Consider the following 18610-nt stretch of genomic DNA (forward strand, 5'->3'; position numbering starts at 1 on the left):
GAGAGGCTTTATTGACCTTCTCTGGAATTTCTGGTAGATTTCTTTCAAGTAATTGAATTCAGTGTGTCGGCTCTTTAACTGCATTGCTGAGAGTTGAACAATCTGGGTACATCAATAATACATAAAAGAAAGGAATAGAATTAGGCCAATCAGCACATCGAGCCTAGTTGGAGAAAATAACCTTTTTCGTTGCAGGTGAAATGAGAGAGTGAAACAAATTACTTGTAAGCTAAGAACTGTTTTAAACAGCAAATAAATCGTGACTGAAAATGTGGATTCTATTCATGCATTTCATGTCCTAAGCCCTAAAGAGCTCTGTCATGCAGTGAGAGATGTGTTTCATGTACCGCAGGGCCCGTAATGAATCAGTCAGCAGGTTGCAGATGAAGCAGGCCGTAGCTAAGCAGTTTCATGAATCTTTTGCTTCACTAAGTTAAAGGCCCTCGTTTCCTAGCAATGGCATTGAATCTTTCTTTATTATTTAATAGAGTGTTACCATTACTGCAATTTTATTTTCAGCATGTTAGAGATTAGAGTGAACTCTCAGTATTGGCCTGTGATTTTTAAAAAATTGATTATAGAGTTCTCCTACATACAATTCAGAGATTATTTATACAAATGGAATGCTCCTTCCAGCATCAGTTGTCATAGGGAATAAATTTGTACCATGAGTTGTAAGATGAATTATTGCCTAGTCGCAGTTTCAAAGTAACCCTACGTAACACAGCTTATTGGACATTACAACCACTTGCATTAGTAATGCAACCATATGTGAGCAGACAAATTACAGGCTAATCATCTTCCATCCATTGTTTCCAAGGCATACTAATGAGTCGGTGAAAGTTTTGTTGTCTATTCTGGAAGCAGGTATATGCCTTGAATCTGTGGCATATTCACTGCTCGTCATATTCATTGCTTGTGATGGGGTACTTAATTCAATTTGGCTGTCAATTGTAACTAAACCTAATGCATATCTACTTTCAACTTTGCTATACTGTTGAAGTTTACTCTTATTTGGATAGGACAGATGATTTTGTCAACTGAGTAGCATTCCGTGTTACTTTATTTGGTGTAATATTATGAATGTTGTGTGTGAGTTGTACAGTACTATGCAAAAGTCTAAGGCACATGTATTTATGTGCCTAAGGATTTTGCACAGTGCTACTGTATATAATTTTCGGTATTGCATTGTGCTGCTGCCCCAATAAAAATCAAATTTCATAATATATGTGAGAAATAAACCTAATTTGGATATGGGCCTCTATTGTGGACTGAAAATGGGAAGGGGGCAGAGTGAGAGGAATCATGGTTGGAAAAAGGGGAAGGGAGTCGGAAGCACCAGAGAGACATTCTGTAATGATCAATAAACCAGTTATGAGGAATCAAATGACCTTGCCTGGTGACTCAGGTCTGGGTGTATCTGCACCCACACCACAACCTCACTTCCCCCACCTCCCGTCGCCACTCCTTCTTTGCCACTTGTTCCAAACCCTTCCCACTGCACCCCAGCCTTGTCATTCCCAACATCATGCCAGATTTACAAACTCTCTCTCTGCTCCACGTTGACAAATACAGTTCTGTGCAAAAGCCTTAGGCACCCTAGTTATATTTATGTATGCCTAAGCCTTTTGCACAGTACTGTATATGTACAGTACTCTGTTGTGACCTTGGTCTGGAAGAATGTTGTTTCATTTAGCAGTATACATATGTATAGTTGAATGACAGTAAACTTGAACTTGTGTGCATCTATGTGTGCTCATTTAATGTATATGCAATTTTTAATTTTTTTTTAAATGTATATGCAATAGAATAACCAAAGGCATTGGTGCTCTGTTCTCCTTTTCAATGTTGTGGTCTGCTCCATAACCCTCTTATACTTCTGCTCACCCATTGTTTTCTTACTACTTTCAGCAGTTGGTTACCTTTTCAAACAAATGGATGCAATTAGTCATCCCATGGTTAATGAATATCAAGCTGTAAACTGAAGCCAACGAGTGAGATAACCTGGTTCACCGGGGCAATAGCAATTATCTGATTGCTTTTCACCATTTCTGGAGGGTAGGAGGTGTGGGGGGTAATATTTTTCATTATTAATTGAAGGAATTGGTAGTTGGGACAATTTATTTCCGAATCATATCAGTTGCTAGTTTACCTGTCCATTGACAAATTAACTCAATAAATCAATGGTTCCCAGCTCCTGTAGACCTTGACTGTCAAATCATTTACTTTAAACAACCCACTAGGTCCCAGATTTGGTTTGTTTATTAACTTGGTCTGTTTCAACAAGAAAACGTCCAATACCGCTGAGCTGCAGAGAATAATTGCTGAGGCCCTTCTCTGCAAATAATAGGTAACTTGGGTCGAATGAATAACTGTTTGTTTCAACTGTTGATTAAAGGCTGTTGGAGGTGGAACTGTAACCCACCAAATCATACGAAAAAGCAGAATGAGACTTCTCGGCTCATCGAGTCTGCTCCACTGTTTAATCATTGGCTGAATGTTTTGCAGTCCCATTCTCTTGCCTTCTCCCCAAGAATCTATCAAACTCTGCCTTACATACACCCAGTGACTTAATCCCATAGTGTCCTGTGGCTACAAATCCCAGATTCACCACTCTCTGGCTGAAGAAATTCCTCTTCATCTCAGTTGTAAAGAGACATCCCTTCATCCTGAGGCTGTGCATTGGACCCTAGTCTCTCCTAACTAATGGAAATATCCCTGCACATTCTTTCTGTATTTGGTAGGTTTCAAATAGGTTACGCTTCATCCTTCCTTATGAGCTCCTTTGGGGACCAGACCAGAGCCATTAAATACTCCTCAGATGTTAAGCCGTTTACTCCTGGGATCACTCTTGTGAACTTTCTCTGCACGCTGTCCAGAGCCAGCACATTCTGATTTTGCTTAGACAGAAGATCCAAAAGTTGCTCTGAATATTATAAATGTGGACTTTATTCCTTGGAGATTGAGAGGTGATCTAATGGAGGTGTATCAAATCATGAGCATTGATAGGGTAAAAGCACTCAAATTGTTTTCCCTGGATTAGAGAATCTATAATTAAATAACCCATATGATTCAGGTGAGGTGGAGAAAAATTAATAGGTATTTGAGAAGCATTTTTTTTTACATAATGGATAGTAAAATTATTTGCCAGAGGAAGCTGTTGAGGAGATCGAATACAACTTTAAAAAGGTATTTGAACAGGTACATGGACTGGAAAGGTTTGAAAGGTTATAGGTCAAACATTGGCAAATGGGACTAACTTGGGTGGGGTATCTTGGTTGGCACTGGTCAGAAGAAAGCCACATCTCTAGAAAAAATTGCCAAAAGAATCATGGGCATGAACCATGATCACCCAGCTCATATGACATGGTACATGATGATGATCATCTTGGTTGGTTTTGGTCAGTTGGACCAAAGAGCTTGTTTCAATGCTGTCTGAAGATTAATGGTTAGTTTTATTTGTCACATACACCATATATCGAAACCTACAGTGAAATGCATTGACTAACACAGTCCAAAGATTATGCTGGAGGAGGCACATAAGTGTCACCACACATTCAGTGCCAAACTAACAAGTCCACAACTCTATAATTTTAACTGTACGTCTTTGGAATGTGAAAAGAATCCAGAGCACTCTGAGGAAACCCACATGGGTACAGAGCGAACATACAAAGCCTTCATAGACAGCAGCGTGAATTGAATCCAGATTAGTGACCACTGGCACTGTAAAACAGTGGTAACCACTATGCTACCAAGGCCATCCTCTAACTGTAAAATCTAAATAACTGCAGACTCTAGAAATTTGAAATAAGCACAAAAATGTTGGCAAGCAGCATTCAGCAAGAAGGCAGAATCTATGGAAAGCAAAACAGGAATAGAATTTCTCATCATAATTAACAGAACAAGCAAGGCAGTGAGGTTAAAAAAAAGAACAGGTATAATATTATTCTTTCTAGCAGTAGTATTTACGTACAATTGAGAGAAGTGAATTTGATTTTCATGAAAAGGCTCACAGAATATGAAAAAGCATAATTTAATAATTTGTTATATAAGATATCATATTTAAATTGTTTTGTCTTTACTGCTAATTGGAACATTTTTCCCATTGGCACGCTCCCCAGAATAGACTTTGTACCCACACTACAAAACTCTGCAGTCTCAGGTGTAAAAGTTTCCATTACACTCCACCTCCATCTTCAGGACCCCTGGGAATTGGGCTGAACCATTATAGCAAATCACAAATAATATCGCTCATTGATGTTGGAATCAGTTTAATATGTGTTTTTAAACTTCACTGAAGTGCGGATCTTTGATGGAAGGTCATTAACCTGTGACATTGACTATTTCTCTCCACAGAAGTTGCCAGAGTTGTTGAGTAGCTGAAGCATTTTCTGTTCTTATTACCCAGAAGGAATGTTGGAAAACTGGAGCTTTGAACAGTAATACATTGGTGTAGGCAAGTGTGTGGATAGACAAAATGCAAAGCTGGGTAAGGAGTGCAGATTATTTAACATCTAAGTCAGTGGTTTCCAACCTTTTTTATGCCATGGACCCTTGCCATTAACTGAGGGGTCAGTGGATCTCCGGATGGGACCCCCTGGTCTAAATGAATGTCTCAGCAAGCTCGAGGGGCTAGTGCCTCTTTTGTTTATAAGTGTTGGCATAAAGTCTAACAGTGTGCAGACGGTGTCTGAAACAATTGGCAAATGTACACATTTAATCCTTGCCTTTCACAACTCAAATGTCATGGCAAGTCACCGAGAGCAGGTCAACAGCCCAATAAGATGATCGAACGATCTTTCATGCCAATAACTTGGCAAGTGTAAAGCACAGACTTTGTTATTAACTGACTGCAATCTAGTAAAATTGGTGGTAGCAGTTATACCATAGAGAGCACAATTTGCATTCAACCTAGACAGTGATGCGAAAAGGACAGGTGTAATATTTTGTCTTCTGGCAGAATTAATCATATATTTTGAAAGAAAAAAATAGTGTTAGTTTAATTTGAAAGTGCTTGCAAGCAGATGTGGTTCCTAGGCCATGGAAAATTATTTGTCAATTTGTTCAAAGTATCATGCTTACTTCAAAACTGTTTATATAACGGTAGAATATCAGCACACTATAATTAATAAAGATTAGCTTTAGTTGTCACATGTACTTCGAAACAGCAGTGAAATGTGTTCAGCACACAAAAAATGCTGGAGGAACTTAGTAGGCCAGGCAGCATCTATGGAAAAAAGTACAGTCGATGTTTCGAGCCGAACCCGCTCAGGTTTTCTATCGATGCTGTCGGGCCTGCTGAGTTCCTTCAGCATTTTGTGTGTGTTGCTCAGATTTCCAGCGTCTGCAGATTTTCTCCTGTCTGTGAAATGTGTTGGTTTTGTCAATGAACAACATAGTCTGAAGATGTGCTGGTGGCAGCCCTTAAGTGTTGCCATGCTTTCGATGTTAGAATAATATCCTGTACATATTTGTAATGTACGTATGTGCGAGGAAATCGGAGCACCCGGAGAAAACTCACGTGGTAACAAGGAGAATGTGCAAACAGTAGCAGGAATTGAATCTTGAATGCGGATGCTGTAAAGTGTTACACTAACTGCTATGCTACCATGCCAGGTGTCAGACTTGATATCATTTAAAGTGCTTTTCTGCCAATTTGAACGATTTTCCCATCTGCATGCTCTCTAAATAGAGTTTGCACCCAGAGTATGAAGCTCACTGGCCTCAGGAGAATACCCATGAAGTGTGAGAGTTTCCATTTTGGAATCAAAGCACAAGGTGCTAGAAAATCTCAGCAGCTCAGGCAGTATCTGTGGAAGGAGAAACAGTCCACATTTCAGGGTGAAGACTCATCATCAGAAGGGTCCTGATTCAGGGTTTTAATCAGAAACCTCAACGATTTCTCTCTTCCCACAAAAGATGCTTAACCCCATGAGTTCCTCCAGTAAATTTGATGCTCAGATTCCAGTACCTCTGATCTTTTTTGTCTCCAGTTTCCATGAGACAAAGGACATCAGTCTAGTTAGCAAAAAAAGTAGGAGGAGCATTTTCCAGTGGGATCAAATGGGATGAAAAGGGAATTTAGCCTTTGGAAGTGAGATTTTGTCCAAACTGTAATAAGTACTTGCATCCATGATTTCCACTTTCAGAAACACTGGGAATTGGGTGAAGCAATGGCAGGAGATTGTGAATAATTGTTTCCTGTGGAATTAAGCAGTTGGAATCCATTTCCTGTTAGATCCTGAACTCCAGGAAGGGAGAATCAACCATTAAGTCAAAGCTGGGTTCAAATATAGATGCCAAGCCAAAAGAAGTCACCCCTTTACCTGCTTCACTGTACATCAGGATTCAAGTATATTCATCATGTGTACACCAAAACATACAGTGAAACGTGCCATTTGTGTTAACAACCAACATAACCAAGGGTCTGCTGAGGGGATCCTGCAAGTGTCACACATTCCAATGCCAACATAGCATGCCCATATTGGTTAGCAAATAAACAGAACACAACAAACAACAAAATAACAGCAGCAAAACAAGCCACATGTAACCCTCCCACCCACTCACATGCATACAGTCCTCTAACATCTTCTTCGACCTTCAGACGCCAGCAGAGTCGAGTACGCAGACGTTGAGCTTTGACTTCCCTCGTGTTCTTGTAGAGATTCACAGAATCAGGGCTCTGATCAATGGGCCTCGACATCCAGTCTTCCAGTTTGGCCCTCGGCATTGATCCTGGGACCTGGGGATCACCAAACTCCAGACTCCTTCAGCCCATGATGGATTCACTGGTTCTGGTGACCAGAAGTTCTTGCACTTCAGGAACCATGCCACAGCAGGTGAATTAAGTGAAATTCAAGATGCAGTACAAACTTAGTTACCCAGCATTTGTTTGCTCCAATGACCAGCATTTCAAATTTCAGTGAACTGAGGTAATTACATTAGTGATCTGGAGGATTGGGAAATGAATTGAGGTGCAAATCATTCAACGACAGAACAGACCTGAAGGGCAGAATAGCCTGGTCCTGGTCCTCTGTTTCTCATTAACCCATTGAAACATGCAACTGACCCATGGTTCACAAAGTTCCAGTCTGTTTGCGGTATTCTCTCTCTCAGCATTCACTGTTCTGACTGCTCACAATCCCTTCACATATCTTCCTTTCATGGAGTGACATTTGGCTGACCACGTTGCCATAGCGCCGGTTGTGTAGGAATATCTTTTCTGCTTCACCCGAAAAGTCCATCTCATTCTTACCTTGGGGAGGGAGGTGGAATTTAAAATTAGTTTCCTGTGGACGATCTATTTCAAATGATCTATTTTAAACTGTACAGCAGTCTGCCACAGGAAGCATAGCTATTGAATCTTCTCACAGAAAGTCTGAAGGACATGGATGGAATAAGAAAAAGACTCATTATAGTGCAGTGTGGTAAATATTGCTGATGTTAGTCTAGACCGTGCGTCAAATTCCTGTCAGCTCTTCGGACATTTACTCCTGGTGGCTCTGTTTTGTTTGAATGTGCTGGTGTGCTCTGAGTGACTGCTTACTGAGCGTGAGTGAGAGCCATCGCCATTGCTCACGTTCCACCTTTTACTGCACCTACTTTCTATATAAGTAATTCACAGACAAGGTTGAGGAGAGGGCATGGGCTTGAGGGGTGGACCCTTCCTCACTGGGGAAACTTTACAAGTGGTCGTGCTGCCCTGGAGGGAGCCTGCTGCCAGCCCATTCAGATGAACAGAACTGTATTGACTATTGGATGCATTAAAGCCAAAACTAAACTGTGAATGGATCGGATTCCAGATGACTGAGGGTTGATGGGTCTCTCATAGTACCAAAACATTGAAGTGGCACGGGCTATTTGGTAAGAAGTCCCCCCCCCCCCCAATGGATAGCGCAGCAAGGAAGTGACTTCTGAGAAAACAGAATGTTTTCCTGTATGCTGCTGTTAGGGAGGGGTTTAAAGAACAATATCCTCTAACAATACTGTGTGTCAAAGGGATTTTGTCCACTTGAGAATGTTGCGAAGAAACCTCATTGCCCTCATTGTTCCGGGTCCTGTTGTGGGGTCTGAGAGCTCTAATTCAAATAGACTGGGTGGCCAACTGCTGTGCCTTTCAGCTTCCCTTTCAAAGTGGCTCCTCTGCATGGCACACTGTGAACCCAGATACCCTTGCTTAAGCTGCTGCCTTTCATGACAAGTTTGTAATCGCTGAGGGTGATTAAGACCTGCTTCAGTCGCTCTGCACGACTAATGTGAGGAAATCCTTTCACCGGACAATATCATCTTGGGTTGGGGGAGGGGTGCAAGGAGGAACTGCTACACTGACTGGCTGGTTTATAGGGAAGCTGCAGTGGTTGCTTTTGGGTTCAATATTTATTCGCCCTCCCCAAAGACATTTCATCTCACTGGGCCATGGTTACAGCAGGTGCACAGTATCCATGTACGAGCTGAACTATTTCACATCACTCAGTAGTTTGAACATCGTTATGACTGATCCTATTGCGAACTCCACAATGTGTCAGGGATGATCATCACAGACAAATAAGGGAAGCGTACTCCTCCCCCTCCTTTCACCACCTTATTCTGACTTTTGCCCCCTTCCTTTCCATAGTCTCCACCCAAAACATCAACTGTTTTTGCCCCTCTATAGACACCGTCTCAACAAATTTCCACCAGCACTTTGTGTTGCTCAGGAATGCAGATTCTTTTTTTGACCTTGCCTTGACCCATATCATTACTGTTCCAACTACTCTGGCACAAACCATGGATTGAATGACCAACATTGTTACACGAAGTAATGCCATTGTTTACCTTGAGCTGTAGTGGAGAGCTGACATTTTTTTCTGTGTTTTCATGAGGGATACCCATCATCAGCAAGAGAGTTTGGATATTTCACTTGAATTGGATTTGTTGGAGGTTGGCAACAAAGCCACATTTGGTTTTAATAAAGTTGTATGTGCCCTGAGTTTATAAACATGAACAGAATGACTGCCTGCCACACTTTTAACTGTGAGCATTTGGAAGTAAGGTGCCAGACTTTGCTTGCTTTGATATCTCTGTGTTTCTGCTGCAGCACAAAAAATGCAAGAGGAACTCAGAGGGTCAGTGAGTGTCTGTGGAGTGAAAAAGTGCAGTCAGCATTTCAGGTTGAGACTTTTCATTTGGACTGAATCCCATTCCAGATGAAAGGTCTCAACTCAGAACATTATCTATCCATTTCCTTCCATAGTTGCTGCCTGACCTGCCAAGTTCGTCCCTTATTTTGTGTGTTGCTCCACATTCCACCATAAGCAGATTCTTGTGTCCTCGTTTTCTGTTTCTATGTCAGATGTGAAGGCCCCTGAGGGAAGAGATTATCACAGGTTGAAAATTGACTATGTTCTTCAGAAAGGGTGTGGACGGAATGAATGAATGAATCAGAGATGGCAGAGAGTGGATACTTGGAGATCCAGTGGGGGTTCAGAGAAACAATGGGGCACAGTTAAGAAAGGACCTGAAAGGAGATGGTGGCGAATTTTGGAGATGGCTGTGGAGCTGAGAAGTTTGGCATTAAAAGCTCATTGAGAGATATCATGTATAGAGTAATCTACCTAAAGAAAGATGGATACACTGAACACTCTGAAATTGCCCAGATAACTATCTTAATTTTAAATATACTGGCTGACATAAAACCTGTGATTAAGAACTGCTTGAGTGTGAACCCTCCCTCCACCCCCAGCAGGATTTTCTCAGCCATCTATGCAGAATTGTTCTGGGCAAATATAAAAATAAATCTTATAAGATATAGGAGCAGAATTAGGCTAATTGCCCCATCTTCTCTGCCATTTCATCATGGCGGATTCAAATTTCCTGTCAGCCCCAATCTCCTGCCTTCTCCCCGTATCCCTTCATACCCTGACCAGTCAAGAATTGATCAACCTCTGCCTTTAATATACATAAAGTCTTGACCTCCACAGCTGCCTCTGCTAAAGAATTCTACAGATTCACCACTCTATGGTTAAAGAAATTCCTCCTCATCTCCATTCTAAAAGGACACCCTCTATTCTGAGGCTGTTTCAGCACTTCCTTTCTAAGGTAAGGGTCAAAACCTGCGCTCAATACTTCAAGTGAGGCCTCGCCAGTGCTTTATAAAGTCTCAACATTACATCCTTGCTTTTATATTCTAGTCCTCTTGGAAGTGAATGCTGGCATTGCATTTGCCTTCCTTACCACAGACTCAACTTGCAAATTAACCTTTAGGGAATCCTACACAAGGATTCCCAAGTCCTTTTGCACCTTTTTTTTTGTATTGTCTCTCCATTTAGAAAATAGTCAACCATTTCATTTCTTCTGCCAAAATGCATGAGCATATACTTCCCAACACTATATTCCATCTGCCCATTATCTAATTTATCTGTCCACCTGTAGCCTCTCCACCTCCTTAAAACTATCTGCCCCTTCACCTATCTTCATGTCGTCTGCAAACTTTGCGTCAAAGCCATCAATTCCATCATCCTAATCATTGACATAAAATGTAAAAAGAATCGGTCCCAAAACAGACCCTATGTGACCCCTAGTCACTGGCAGCCAACCAGAAAAGGTTCCCTTTATTCCCACTCTTTGCCTCCTGCCAATCAACCACTACTTTATCCATGCTAGAATCTTTCCTGAAATACCTTGGGCTCGTAGCTTGTTAAGAAGCCTCATGTATGGCACCTTGTCAAAAGGCCTCTGAATATCCAAATACACAACATTAACTGATTCTCCTTTGTCTATCATGCTTGTTGTTTCTTCAAAGAATTCCAACAGTTTTGTCAGGCAAGATTTTCCCTTGAGGAAACCATGCTGACCATGGCCTACTTTATCATCTGCCTCCAAGTACCCTGAGACCTCATCCTTAACCTTAATAATTGATGCCAACATCTTCCCATCCACTGATGCCAGACTAACTGGCCTACAGTTTCCTTTCTTCTGCCTCTCTTCCTACTTGAAGAATGGAGTGACATTTGAAATTTTCCAGTTTTCTGGAACCATTCCAAAATCTAGTGATTCTTGAAAGATCATTACCAATGGCTCCACAATCTCTTCAACCACCTCTTTCAGAACTCTGGGTGTACTCTGTCTGGTCCAGGTGACTTGTCTACCTTCTGACCTTACAGTTTCCCAAGAACCTTCTCTCTATTAGTGGTAACTTCACACACTTCATGACCCCTGTCACCATACATCCCACCATTCAATGCCTTCCACAGTGAATATTGATGCAAAATACTTATTCAGTTCATCTGCCATTTCCTCAATCCCATTACTATCTCTCGAGAATAATTTTCCAGCAGTCCGATATCCACTTTCGCCTTGAGTTGTGTTTTTAAAAGCTTTTCAATCCTCTCAGTAATTTGTTGCTCTATTATGTCCTCTCTTTGGCTTTTATGACTTTTATGACAAGCCACAGTTGTGTAATCTTTCCTTCAGAATACTTCTTCCTCTTCGGGATGTCCTTTAGATGATGTCACTGTGCATTTAAGCAACCCCTGCCCATGCTTAGCATGCTGTCAATCATCTTTACAGCATCAGCTGATGATAACGGTTTGAATCCTGTCACTGTTTCTGTAATGAGCTTGTGCATTCTCGCCGTAACCGTGTGGGTTTCCTCAGGGTGTTCCAATTTCCTCCCACGTTCCAAAGATGTTTGGTTAGGCGTTAGAGAGTTGTTTGTATGCTATGTTTGTGCCAGGAGCATGGCAACACTTACGGCTGTCCAGCACATTCCTTGCTGATTTGATTTGAAGCAAATCATGCTCTTCGCTGTATATTTAAATGCACATGTGATAAATAATATTGATTGTTATCTTGGACAGAGCTGCCGTTGCACTTTTGGGAATGACATTGTGTACCCAAATGTTTTGCACCTTGCCCCGTCCCACCCCTCGGATTATGTGTGAATTCCAAAGTCTTTAAGGGTGTGCTGCCCCCAAGGCAAGTAGTCCAGGAAACACTCTCTGTCCCGAACATCTCACAGTGTTTACAGCTCTGACAGGCTCCATAATGTGGAGCCAAAGCATGAGCAGTAGGCACTTGCCATGAAATTAATCATCATGAATAAAAGAGTACTCGAGCTCACATATACTGTAACAACCACACATATCCCATTGTTATTTGTCAACTAATTTAGTGTTAAATCAAGATTCCTTCATTATTTTATTGAATAAATTTAACTCAATGCTAGGTTAGTCCTGAACTTATCGCATAGTTAGCAGCAATAACTTAGCTGTCGTACTTGTGATGTCTCACTGTAGATTTCCAATGTGGAAACCTTCAGACTGTTCCATTATAAACTATCACACTAAATGCCAGTGTGAAGTTTCTCGTATTGTCTCCACTGGCTGTCACCAAAGCCAGGTTCCTCATAATCGTTGCACTCTGAGGACAGCAATTTACAAACCACAACAGTCTCCCAGTGAAAAAGCCTTCGAAAAGCGATGGACACTGCCCAGTCTGTCACAGGAAAAGCCCTTCCCACCATTGAGCACATCTACAATGAGTGCTGCCAGCAGAAAGCAGCATCCATCATCAACAAGGACCCCCACCATCCAGGCCATGCTCTCCTTTAGCTGCAGTGATCAGGAGCTTTAGGTCCCACACCAGCAGGTTTAGGAGCAGTCATTACTCTTCAACCGTTAGACTTCTGAACCAGTGTGGATAAGTTCACAACATTGAACTGATTCCACAACCAATGGGCTCACTTTCAAGGACTATAAACTCTAGTGTGTGTGTGTGTGATTGTATTTGCAGATTGTCATCTTTTGCTCATTGGTTATGTTTGTCTTTCTTTATATGTAGATTTTCATTGATTCTGTTGTATTTTGTTGTTCTACTGTGACTACCCAGGAGAAAATGTATATGGTGATAGATATGTGTATTGTGATTATAAATTTAATTTGAACTTTGAGATATTCTTCTCTCACAATTCCTAATCTGTCAGCTAATTGATACAACTTTCTCCTGCTAACACCGCTCTCTGTAGTGATGGGAGCTTGTGTACAGAAAGATCTGTTTGAATTTGATTATGTAAAGCCATGTGGGTGGTGAAGTGAACTGACTGTGAACCTCGTACAAAACACAAGCAAGCACTCCATTCAATATCTGTGCAATGCACCTTACTATGCTCTCTGCAATACTGGCTAAATGCACATTCTCAAATCATTTATGGTTCAGAGTCCGAAAAAGTTCAGAGTGTTTACTTCAATTATAAACGCATCCTTCTGTGTGAGAAAAGCAGAATAATTTCCCCAGAACTTTGCTTGCAACAAGCTCGCCCCCCCCCCCACAACACATTCCACGCTCATGAGTATTAGTCCAGGGAGAGAAATTACCGTCTGGAATTAAAATCGGAGCCCAATAGTGTACCGTGGTATATGGATTAATGTACAACTTCAAGGTGACTGAACTGGGTCTTGAAAGGGAGCAAGGAAACATTTAAGATACATAAGATGATGGATTAGTGCTTTCTGCCACGGATATCAATACCTGTTTTCATTACCAATTACTTTTAAGTGGGAGCCTTTCTATGTTCTCTATTGGCTGAAACCAAAAGTAAGGATTTAATGACTGTTGAGTTTCATTTTACCACTTCACCTCCTGAAGATTCACAATGCCTTCTCAACACTCCTTCCAGTCCTTCCTAGAGAGTGACCATCTCTGTGTGTCCCACTGCCAGTATTGGCCTCCCTGCAGTAGACTCCATTAAGGCAGTTGTATTGTATCTATTCCCACCTATTTGTGCTGCTGATTCATCCACCTTGTTATGAATTCTCACAGAAACCTAAGCCCTCTAGTTTTAGATTCCTCTACCCTTGGATACAGAATCCTGAACTTCACCTTTAATTCATTTTTTAGCTATGCATTCATAGAGTTGTACAGCACAGGGATGGATTCTTCAGCTCACCATGTCTGTGCCAACCTTAATGCCCACCTGCACTAATCCTATTTCCCTTTATTGAATCTGTATCCTTATATGCCTTGACTACTTAAGTACCTTTTAAATTTTTTAAGTTTTAATATTTTAGTAAAGATGTAGAATGTTACAGCACAGTACAGGCCCTTCAGCCCATGGTGTTTCGACCCTTTAACTTACACTAAGATCCTTCCTACACAACCCTCCATTATTCTATCATCCATGTGTCTATCTAAGAGTCTTTTAGATGTCCTGCATGTATCTGCCACTAATACACCCACCATTCTCGGTGTAATGAACCTACCTCTGACATCCCCCTATACTTTGCTTCTGTCACCTTAAGATTATGCCTCCTGGTTAGCCATTTCTGTCCTAGAACAAAGTCTCTGTCTGCCCACTTGATCTATGCCACTTATCACCTTGTACACCTCTATCCAGTCACTTCTTGTCTACCTACTGCTCAACTATCCTCCCAAGACGTGCTCTCCCATCCAGGCAGCATCCCGGTAAATTTCTTTTGCAGCCTCCATAAAGCTTCCACGTCCTTCTTACAATGAGGTGACCAGAACTGAACACAATATTCCAAGTATGGTCAAACCAGAATTTTATAGATCTGCAGCAGAACCTCATTTTCTTTATCTTTATTTCTATTTTCTTAGTTATACCCAATGTATTAATTAAAAAAATTATTTGTAGCAAATATTACTGTTTATTTTCCCTGATGCAGTCTGATTGTCCCCACCCTAACCATTTTCTGCTCTGCTTCCTGTTGCTCTTCTCTGCAATTGAGATTTACTTTCAGTGGTTCCTTTCTCCTTCATTTGAAGCCTTGTTTACTTCTGTTATTTAATTCACTTACACCTCCTTCTTCAAAATGGCCCACAAATTGATACCCATTTCTCCCAGACTAGGGTTGGGCTATGTATTCATCTCTGATATATTAAATCCTGTGCCAATTTGCTCATGGCTAAGATTAAAATCTAGAATTATTACATTGGTGAGTCTGCACAAATTCTTTCAGAAGAGCCAGTTCCTTATGCCACTGTTTTGTTGGTGCCCACACAGGACAAAACTGGATTCTCCCACCCTCACGTAATTTTCCTTCCCCCCTGTCCCCATTCAGAGAAGATGTCCCTCACCTTCATGCCAGGATGGTTCACGGAACCTTTGGTTCCTGCTCCTGGCTTCACTGGACTGTGTTTATTACATACCCCATTAGAACTACAGACTTAATAGCACAGCCTGAATGACTTCCTGTGCCAAGTTGTCGGAGTCCATTTGCTCATCCACATCCCGGCATTGTGGATAGTACTGTCCCTGAACATTGTGGGTATGCTATATTTATATCAGAATGTGTGGTGACACTTGTGGGCTGTCCCCAGCATATCATATGGTGTGTTGTTTGTTAGTGTATATGTGATAAATCTGAATCTACTGTGTGGGAGTAGCATCATGTACAGAACTGCCCCAGTACTAAAATGGAGTGGCATTGTGTACTGTACAGAGCTGTCCCTGTGCTATAATGGAGTGGCAGAACTGCTCTTGTACTGTATATACAAGTTGCAGAAACATGCCTGTCCTCTTTGGGAGTGGCACTGTGAAAAAGGAGCATTGATTGTAGTGGCTGAGATTTGTACTGCATACAGAGCTACTGCAGCAATAGACATACTTTCCACTTCCCATGACTGAGTCAACGAAACGGTTAACAAATTCAAAGTTTTTCACGGCGGAGTATTTTTTAACTAAAAGATGGGTTGAAGTCTGATGATGATACGTGATCCTTGTGCAAATGCACCACTCATTTCAGGGATTTCTCGTGCATTCATTGGGAGCTACCTCTCGTAACCATGGCGATGGCAAGCAAGTCACTGAGTTGTTTTTCATTGCTTGCTCTACGCTGTAACAGCTGGTGTTGCCTGAGACCAGGTTGTGAAAATTGCCATCTGAGCTATATTTTCACCAATGTTCAATAAGGCTTCAGTTTGCCTTCTGTTTCCTGTGAGCTGATGTTTCTCTTTGGTTGATTTTTACATTTAGAGAGGCCAACTCTGCCTGGAGTGGTCAAGCCTATAAGGGATCAATGCTGAGTTCAATCCTTTCCTCACCTGGTGAGTGTGCACATTTCAGCTGGGAAGACATAGTGTTAAACAGCACAGAAACCAGCCCTTCAGCCCAACCAGGATAACTTCCTGCAAGTCCCATTTGCTTGAATTTGGCCCATATCCTTCTGAACCTTTACTATCCATGTAACTGTCCAAATATCTTTTAAATGTTGTAATTGTATCTGCCACTACCACTTCCACTGGAAACTCTTCCCAAATGTCCACCACCCTCTGTGTGCTAAAACTTGCCCCTCACGTCACCCTTAAATCTTTCTCCTCTCACCATAAACCACTATATTCTAGGTTTAGACTCCCCTATCCTGGGGAAAAGATGGTGACCACTCATCTTATCTATGCCCCCCTCATAATTTTATAAGCCTGTCTAATGTAACCTCTTAGCCTTCTTCAGCCCCAGCCTATCCAGTTTTTCCTTGTAACTCAAGCCCTCTAAGAATGAAGCTTGACTGCTTTGTTTGTTTCAGGAATATTCCTGTGGCCTTTTGATTAAGGCTTTCTCGGTGATCCCAAGACCACCCGTAGTGCATATATAGCCCAATGACAATGTGATGGCAATAGCGGAGCATGTGACACTGATTCAGATCCCTTTAGTTATCACATCTACATCAAAGAATACAGTGCAGGGTGTCATTTGCGTTGATAACCAACACAAACTAAGGATGCGCTGAGGGCTGCCCGCAAGTGTCGCCACTCATTCCGGTGCCAGCATAGCATGTCCACAATGTTCAGCATCTGGAACTTGAAGGATAATTTAAGAAAGTGTGCGGTTTTCTTCTCCAGTGAGAAGAACAGAAATCACAAACTTGTTAAAATGGCGAAACTCAACAAAGCATTGTGGTACGAGGTGATCTGTGTGCCCTTTACATGAAATACAAAGTTGGCATGCAGACACAGGTAAACAGAAAAAGCAAATTGAATGTTACATTATATTGCCGAGAGGCTGGAGTATACAAATGGGGAAATCTTGCTACAAATGTTACATTTCAACTGCATATTGTGTACAATTTTGGTCTCCATATTTGCACTGGAGACAGTATTGAGAATGTTCCACAAGCATTTATCTGAATGACAGCAAGTCACTGGGGGAGGTAGGTAGATACTCTGTGGAGGAACAGTCAGATATTTTATTTCTGTTGAAATCTCTTCCAAGCACTGTGAATTCTACTTGATGTTTTCCTATATCCTGACAATGAAGTGGAGCTCAGAAAAATAGAGGGCTGTGGGTAACCCTAGGTAATTCCTAAAGTAAGTACATGTTCGGCATAGCATCGTGGACTGAAGGGTCTGTATTGTGCTGTAGGTTTTCTATGTTCCTATGAAGTGATGGGCAGGTATTGCTTGTGTCTTGGGAGAAGAGTTGCAGAATAGTTTAGCACAAGAATGTCAAGGATTGAGAGTGTTACATCTTATGTGTTCATCTAAAGGATTTAATTGTGCCCTTGCATAAACAGGGCTCTAATAAAGCCCTTCAGAGATAGTTGTACATGTTGCTTTCAGCAGTTTCTAATGGCCATTGATCATAGCGGTGAACTGAAAGGGGAATGCTCCACTCTATGGAGCCGCTGAAGGATGGCACTTTTGTGTCGAATCTCTCAGACTGACAGTGTGATGTCAAAATAGTTCTCCTCCATTGTTGCCTTCTCTTCTCATCCCAGCCTGCACTAAACACGAATAAACACAGGCACAGCAATGGGAAGGGATAAAAATATGCAGAGGGACTTTTCCTTTTTCTGCTTGTCCTTTACGTCCTGGGTTTTGTTTCCCACTTGCAATGTCCAGCTTTAAAGGTCTGAGTTTTTGGGATTCGGCTGAATAAAGGGAGGGAAGCAAATTAAATTGTTTAAAGGAGGAAAGGCAAAGGCAAGAGAGACTTGTTGGTAGATGTTCATTCTGGGTTATGTGCTAAACATGTGATACACCGATGATAGCTCCACTGCTGTAGTCCAGATTCAGTCGTTGTAACCACCGTCCACTTCCTCTTCGTTCATATTCAGTCATTACAACCAGTGCCCACTTCTGCACTGGAAAGGAAACATAAGAGAATTGATATCACAGGGGTGTTGTGGATGTTGGCATTCTTCGAATGTATTCTCTACCTCAACGAAAGCTGATCACATGACAAAGTTTCCATATTTGAAATGGACCAAATTAGTTGATGCATTCTGTGTGTTTTTAGTAACATTATAACTTACTGACAGGAACAATGAATGATTCATGCTACTTGCCAGATGTGGACTTCAATCCAAGTGTTCAATTAAAGAGATTGTCTGCTATTGTTTTATATACAATGTGGAAAAGTAAATGCATCCTGCTATATCTCAGTCATGGAGGGATACACCATGGAAACTGGGTCTTTGATTCACTGAATCCATGCTGACCATCATTCACCCATTTACATTAATCCTGTGGCCATATTAACCTGCTGACCTATATTGTTGGGATGTGGGACAAAACTGGAGCAGAGGGAATGCATAGAGCTACAGAAGAAGATGTAGACTCCACAGAGACAGCACCAGAAATCAGGGTTGAACTCAGCTCTCCGTTGCTGTGAAGCAGC

General features: G+C 41.5%; 1 protein-coding gene across 8 annotated transcripts in view; it reads left to right on the forward strand.

Annotated features, from left to right (window-relative positions):
* The window catches only part of nrcama (neuronal cell adhesion molecule a), a 430696-nt gene that overhangs the window by 150289 nt on the left and 261797 nt on the right, over positions 1-18610 (forward strand). The window contains exon 1 of one of the 8 annotated variants that reach the window (XM_059977832.1): positions 7365-7427. The exons of the other annotated variants lie outside the window; for them this stretch is intronic. The gene's annotated coding sequence lies outside the window, so the exon portion shown is untranslated. Of the gene's footprint in view, positions 1-7364; positions 7428-18610 lie in introns of those variants that run through there. 8 annotated transcript variants of the gene reach the window in all.

The sequence above is a fragment of the Hypanus sabinus genome, chromosome 8 (assembly GCF_030144855.1).
Source record: "Hypanus sabinus isolate sHypSab1 chromosome 8, sHypSab1.hap1, whole genome shotgun sequence".
Lineage (NCBI taxonomy): Eukaryota > Metazoa > Chordata > Chondrichthyes > Myliobatiformes > Dasyatidae > Hypanus > Hypanus sabinus.